The 7,467-nt window shown below is 51.5% G+C and overlaps 1 protein-coding gene across 2 annotated transcripts in view; it reads right to left on the minus strand.

The window, feature by feature from the left end:
* PTP4A2 (protein tyrosine phosphatase 4A2) overlaps positions 1–5,842 on the minus strand; it is a 31,197-nt gene extending 25,355 nt beyond the window's left edge. The window contains exon 1 of one of the 2 annotated variants that reach the window (XM_074555479.1): positions 5,625–5,836. The gene's annotated coding sequence lies outside the window, so the exon portion shown is untranslated. Of the gene's footprint in view, positions 1–5,624 lie in introns of both variants that reach the window. The other variant, XM_074555480.1, reaches the window with a different exon arrangement.
* Between the last annotated feature and the right edge of the window lie 1,625 nt (positions 5,843–7,467).

Below are 7,467 nucleotides of genomic sequence, written 5' to 3' on the forward strand. Positions count from 1 at the left end.
GAGGGAATTTCAGAATGAGGAAACTTCAGGATGAGAGGGAATTTTCAGGATAGATTTTCAGGGTTAGAGGAAATTTCAGGGTGAGAGGGAATTTTCAGGATGAATTTTCAGGGTAAGGGAATTTTCCAGGGTAAGAGGGAATTTCAGGGTTAGAGGGAATTTTGGGGTGAGAGGGAATTCTAGAATCAGAGGGAATTTTCAGGATGAATTTTGGGATGAGAGGGAATTTTGGGATGAGAGGGAATTTTGGGATGAGAGGGAATTCTAGAATCAGAGGGAATTTTCAGGATGAATTTTCAGAATGAGAGGGAATTTTCCAGGGTTAGAGGGAATCTCAGAATGAGGGAATTTTGGGGTGAGAGGGAATTTCGGGGTGAGAGAGAAGCCCCCCCATCCTGCACCCCCTTTCCCTCCCCTTCCCCTCCCCCCTGGGCAATGCCCCCCCTCAGTGCTGAACATTTTCCCAGCCCTAAACACAAAACCAAACCCTTCACCCTCCACAGCCACCTCGAGATTTCCATTTTCCACCCAAAATCACTGACAGGAGTTTGGAGGTGCGGGAAGAATTCCCAGGGAGGTGATGAGGGCTGGAATTAATTAATTAATAAAAAGGCACACCCCCTTTTCCTTCCTTTCCTGCCCCCTGGCACCCCAAAATTCCCTTCACACATCACCTCGAAATTTCCCTTTTTCCCCACCCCAAAAATTCCCCAGATTTAGCAAACTCGTTCCTCATCCACACAGGAATCAGCAACACCCCTGTGCTCCTAAAAATGGGAATTTCCTCCCTAAATATACAACCCAGAAACATAATTTGGAATTTCAGCATGGCTCAGGTGGATTAAAACAGTTCCAGGTGACTTGGGAATTAATTCATTCTGAATTCTCTGAAATTCTCTCTCATCCTGAAATTCCCACTCACCCTGGAAAATTCCCTCTCACCCCAAAATTCTCTCTCATTCTGAAATTCCTTGTCATCCTGAAATTCCTTCTCATTCTGAAATTCCCTCTCATCCCAAAATTCATCCTGAAAATTCCTTCTCATTCTGAAATTCCCTCTCATCCCAAAATTCATCCTGAAAATTCCTTCTCATTCTGAAATTCCCTCTCATCCCAAAATTCATCCTGAAAATTCCTTCTCATTCTGAAATTCCCTCTCATCCCAAAATTCTTCCTGAAAATTCCTTCTCATTCTGAAATTCCCTCTCATCCCAAAATTCTTCCTGAAAATTCCTTCTCATTCTGAAATTCCCTCTCATCCCAAAATTCTTTCTCATTCTAGAATTCCCGCTCATTCTGAAACTCCCTCTAACCCTGGAAAATTCCCTCTCACCCCAAAATTCCCTTCACCCTTCACCTCGAAATTTCCCTTTTTCCCCACCCCAAAAATTCCCCAGATTTAGCAAACTCGTTCCTCATCCACACAGGAATCAGCAACACCCCTGTGCTCCTAAAAATGGGAATTTCCTCCTTAAATATACAACCCAGAAACATAATTTGGAATTTTAGCATGGCTCAGGTGGATTAAAACAGTTCCAGGTGACTTGGGAACAAGTTTGCTAAATCTGGGGAATTTTTGGGGTGGGGAAAAAGGGAAATTTCGAGGTGAAGGGAATTTTGAGGTGCCAGGGGGCAGGAAAGGAAGGAAAAGGTGTTAATTGGGAATTAATTCCAGCCCTCATCACCCCCTTGGGAATTCTTCCCACACCCCCAAACTCCTGTCAGTGATTTTGGGTGGAAAATGGAAATCTCGAGGGGGCTGTGGAGGGTGAAGGGTTTGGTTTTGTGTTCAGGGCTGGGAAAATGCTCAGCACTGAGGGGGGGCATTGCTCAGGGGGGAGGGGGAAGGGAAGGGAAGGGAAAGGGGGGGCAGGATGGGAGGGCTTCTCTCTCATCCCAAAATTCCCTCTCACCCTGAAAATCTATCCTGAAAATTCCCTCTCATTCTGAAATTCCCTCATTCTGAAATTCCCTCTAACCCTGGAAATTCATCCTGAAAATTCCCTCCCATTCTAGAATTCCCTCTCATCCTGAAATTCCCTCTCATCCTGGAAAATTCTCTCTCACCCCAAAACTCCCTCTCATCCTGAAATTCCCTCTAACCCTGGAGAATTCCCTCTCACCCTGAAAATTCATCCTGAAAATTCCTTCTCATTCTGGAATTCCCTCTCATCCCAAAATTCCCTCTCACCCCAAAATTCATCCTGAAAAATTCCCTCTCAGCCTGGAAAATTCCTCTCATCCCAAAATTCTCTCACCCCAAAATTCCCTCTCATTCTAGAATTCCCTCTCATCCCGAAATTCCCTCTCACCCTGGAAAATTCTCTCTCACCCCAAAACTCCCTCTCAACCTGGAAATTCATGCTGAAAATTCCCTCACACCCTGAAATTCCCTCTCATTCTGAAAATTCATCCTGAAAATTCCCTCTCATTCTGAAATTGTCTCTCACCCCAAAATTCCCTCTCATCCTGAAATTCCCTCTAACCCTGGAAAATTCCCTCTCATTCTAGAATTCCCTCTCATTCTGAAATTCCCTCTCACCCTGGAAAATTCCCTTTCACCCTGGAAATTCATCCTGAAAATTCCCTCTCATCCCAAAATTCTCTCACCCCAAAACTCCCTCACCCTGAAAATTCCCTCTCATCCTGGAAAAATTCCCTCTCATCCCAAAATTCCCTCTCATCCCAAAATTCCCTCTCATCCCAAAATTCCCTCTCATCCCAAAATTCCCTCTCACCTTGAAAATTCATCCTGAAAATTCCCTCTCACCCCAAAATTCCCTCTCATCTAAAAATTCCCTCTCACCCTGGAAATTCATCCTGAAAATTCCCTCTCATCCCAAAATTCCCTCTCATCCCAAATTCCCTCTCATCCTGAAAATTCCCTCTCATCCTGAAAATTCCCTCTCATACCAAAATTCCCTCTTACCCTAAAATTCCCTCTCATTCTAGAATTCCTTCTCATTCTGAAATTCCCTCTCACCCTGGAAATTCATCCTGAAAATTCCCTCTCACCCCGAAATTCCCTCTCATTCTAGAACTCCCTCTCACCCCGAAATTCCCTCTCAGCCCGGAATTCCCTCTGGAGCTGCCGAGGGGCCCAAGTGCAGCAGGAGCACCCCGAGCTCTGCCCTGCGCTGAGGAAGAGGAGGATGCACCTGCAGGGATTCTCCTCTCTCAGCTTCATCACTTCGGGGCTTTTTTTTTGTTTTATTTTTAATTAAAAATCCCAACCAGACCCACATTGCTCACTCCTACCGAGTTGATTAAATCCAAGTTGAGTCATGAGGAGACAGAGTTTTCTGGCTGCAGCTACTGGTGGGTTTATCTTTATTTATTTTAATTTTTTTTATTTAATTTTTTTTTCTTTCCTTCAAATCCTAACTGCAGCTCTGAGTCAGCCCCTGCCTGCTTCATTCCAGTTTCCATTTCTACAGGAGCTTTTCAAAGCCAAATTTCTGCCTTCCTCTTCCTCCTCCTCACCCTGAAACCAGCAGAGATCACACACACAGTGCCCCGGAAGAAAATGCAGAAAATGGTGATTAATCACAGCCAGGAATCACATCCCAAAGCCTGTAAAGCCCAGCCCTAAACACACATTAAAAAAATCCCTTTATCCTTTAGAGGTTGCCTCGAGGTTTCCCTTTCTCACCCCCAAAAAATCCCCCAGGTTTTATCAAACGTGTTCCTCATGCACGCAGGGATCAGTAATAGCACTGTCCTCAAAATACTGATGAAAATGTCCCTCAACAGCAGATAAAAATCAAATAAAAACCAGATAAAATTCCCACCAAAACCAGGTGCAAAGTACCCCTAAAACCAGGTGCAAATTTCTCCCAAAACCAGGCACAAATTCCCCCCAAAACCAGGCACAAATTCCCCCCAAAATCAGCATAAATTCCCCCCAAAACCAAGTGCAAACCCCTCTAAAATCACGTATAAATTCCCCCCAAAAACCAGGCATAAATTCCCCCTAAAGTCAGGTACAACCCCCTCAAAAATCAGGTACAAATTCCCCCCAAAACCAGGTGCAAACCCCTCAAAAATCAGGTACAAATTCCCCCCAAAACCAGATAAAACCCTCTCTAAAACCAGGTGAAAACCCCTCTAAAATCACATATAAATTCCCCCCAAAACCAGGTGTAACCCCCTCTAAAACCAGGTACAAATTGCCCCACAAAACCATGTAAAAATTGCCCCCAAAACCAAGTGCAACCCCCTCAAAAATCAGGTGCAAATGCCCCCAAAACCAGGCACAAATTCCCCCCAAAACCAGGTGCAAACCCCTCTAAAATCAGGTACAAATTCCCCCAAAACCAGATAAAACCCTCTCTAAAACCAGGTGCAAACCCCTCTAAAATCAGGTACAAATTCCCCCCAAAACCAGGTGTAACCCCCTCTAAAACCAGGCGCAAATTCCCCCCAAAACCATGTAAAAATTGCCCCTAAAGTCAGGTACAACCCTCTCAAAAACCATGTACAAATTCCCCCCAAAACCAGGAACAAACCCCTCTAAAATCAAGTATAAATTCCCCCAAAACCAGGTGTAACCCCCTCTAAAACCAGGTACAGATTCCCCCCAAAACCAGGTAAAAATTGCCCCAAAACCAGGTAAAAATTCTCCCTAAAGTCAGATACAACCCCCTCAAAAATCAGGTACAAAACTCCCTCCAAAACCAGGCACAAACTCCCCCCAAAACCAGGTGTAACCCCCTCTAAAACCAGGTACAAACTCCCCCAAAATCAAGCATAAATTCCCCCCAAAACCAGGCATAAATTCCCCCTAAAGTCAGGTACAGCCCCCTCAAAAATCAGGCACAAATTCCCCCAAAACCAAGTGCAAACCCCTCTAAAATCACGTATAAATTCCCCCAAAACCAGGTACAAACCCCAAATTCAACCCTCTCCTTGCAGCCTCCCTGTTTCAATGCCCCCCCTTTCCTGAACATCCCCCCCAAACCGGCTGCAAGGGGAGGACTTGGGGGACCCCACAACGCTGGGGGTGGGCACTGAGCCCCCCAAATCCCATTGGTGAGGGGGGACCCCCCAAAATAACCCTACAGGGAAATGGGACCCCCAAAGCTGTAGGTCAGGGTCACTGTCCCCAACCTCTGAACCCCCAAAGCTCAGGAGGGACCCCAAGGTCTGAGCTGCCCCCAAATCCCCTCCTGGCACACAGCGAGCCCTCAAAGCCGCCCAGCCAAACCCCACAGGCCGGGAATTTCCTCCATAACAGGAAGGAATCCCCGAGTCCCAGGCAGAGCCTCGTGGAGCCCCAAATCCCCCTCCAAAGGAGCCTTTGAGCCCTCAGGGAGCTTCCTGCGCCCTCAAGCTTTGTGGAGCCCCAAATCCCCCTCCAGATCCCCCCGGAGCCCTCAGGGAGCCGCCTCCTGCACCCTCAAACCCGCCCCAAACCAACGCCTCAGCCTCCCGCAGCCCTAAAACCCTTCCTAGAACACAAAACCCTTCCAAAGCACCCGCAAGGCCTTGAGGAGACTCTCCAGGCCAGCGAGGCCCCCTCAGGGCAGGGAATCCCCTCCAAACACACCCGGGATTCCCCTCCCGGTTCCCCGGGGCCTCCGGCCTGCCCCGATCCCCCCGAAGCGCCTGGGCTGCCGCCTCACCGTGGGCATTGAGCGGGCCGGGGGCCGGGCGGGGTCGGGCAGGGTCGCGGGCGGGCGGCGGGGCCCGTGACGGGGCTGGGGCTGCGCTGGGCCCGGTCCGGCCGGAGACACCGAGAGCCCGCGCGCCGCCACACGGCTCAACGCGCACAGGCCGCGCCCCCCCCTCCCGCCCGCCGCGCCGTGGTACGGCCCGCCCCTCACACCCACGGCCGCCACAGTGGTACGGTCCGCCCCCACACGCCCCGGGGCAGCGCGCTGGGCGCGTCCATTCCAGGCGTGGAGAATGGGGGGGGAGGGAGTGAGAATGGAGGGCTGCGTGAGGAACTCGCAGGGCTCTGCAGTGTCTGGAGGGGCCTCCAGGGAAATCTTTCGTCACGAGCTGCAGTGATAAGACAGGCAACAATAGAGATTAGGTATTAGGAGGAAGTTCCTCTCTGTGAGCGTGGCGAGGCACTGGCACAGGGCGTGGAATGCCCCGAGCCTGGAATTGTTCGCAGCCAGGTTAGATAATACCTTGAGCAACCCGTTCTAGCGGGAGGTGCCCCCTCTCCACGCATCCTTCCATCCCGCTGCTTTTATGGCAACACCCCCTTATATCCCATGGTACAGGCCCCTCGCTCCCCCTTTGGGCATTGGTATAGCCTGGGGGCGGCTCGCCCTGACCGTCCCGCAGCCACCCTTGGTACATCCCGGACCCCCCCGCAGCCCCGCGCACTTGGACCGGCCCTCTGGCCGCACGTGCACACGGAGCCTTCCACGCCAGCATCCCCTCCCACCAGTGGAGTGGTACAGCCCGCTCCTCCCCACTGCCGTCAGTGGTTCGGTCCGCCCGGGGGGTTCCCAAAGCTTCCGCTTCCCTGAGCCCGCGGCGGGACCGGGATCTGGGAACCGGGACCGGAACTCGGAACCGGGAACGGGATCTGGGAACTGGAACCGGGATCTGGAGACCAAGGGAACACGCTGAGCCCTCACAGCAGCACTTCCCTGTACCTCAGGGCAGCGCTGTGATCCGGGCAGGCCAAATCTCGGTCCCCATGGCCCGGTGCCGGTCCCGGTTCCCCCTCAGCCCCTTCCCGCCCCTCAGCGCCGCCACCTGGCGGGAATGCGGAGCGCGCATGCGCGGCACCGGCGGGGCGCAGTGCGGGCAGAACCACGGGTTCGAGTCCTGTGGTCGGCGGGTTGCATGTGGCCGCAGGTTCGAATCCCTCCCGCGCTCCGAATGTCGTCGTGGGTTCTCTCACAACTTTGATTTTATGATTCTATGGATAAAGATAATAAATATAAAGACAATAACTGTACTCTAGTACAGTCTGGGGCCCTCAAAGGCTCGTGAAAGGTCGAAGAAAATGCCTCCGCTGACAGGAACGGCTGGGGGAGCTGGGTTTAGTCTTAAGAAGAGGCTTAAGGGAAACCTCATTGCTCTCCACAAGCACCTGTCAAAACCACGTACAAAACCAGGCACAAAATGCCGGGAGCTTGTAGTGAGGTGGGCCGGTCTCTTCTACTGTGTGAAGAGTGAGAGGAAACGGCCTCAAGCTGAGACAGGGCAGATTCACAGAATAATTGAGATTTTTTTTCGCCCTCCGAGCGACCAGACATTGGGAGGGGCTGCTTGGGGACGTGATGGAGTCCCCTCGTTTAGAGGCGCGGTTGAGGGATTCCAACAGCAGCGCCGCGCGGACTGGATGAATTATTCCCTCCCCACATCCACAATTCCCTGCCTCCATCACCCACAGCTCCCCTCACGCCGCCCCTCTCGCTCCGCGCCACTCCCGCGGGGGTCACGCGGCGCATGCGCGGGGGCGCTCCCGCCGCGGATCCCCCTCACTCACACTCACACAGA

This window comes from Zonotrichia albicollis, chromosome 20, assembly GCF_047830755.1.
Source record: "Zonotrichia albicollis isolate bZonAlb1 chromosome 20, bZonAlb1.hap1, whole genome shotgun sequence".
Classification (NCBI taxonomy): Eukaryota; Metazoa; Chordata; class Aves; order Passeriformes; family Passerellidae; genus Zonotrichia; species Zonotrichia albicollis.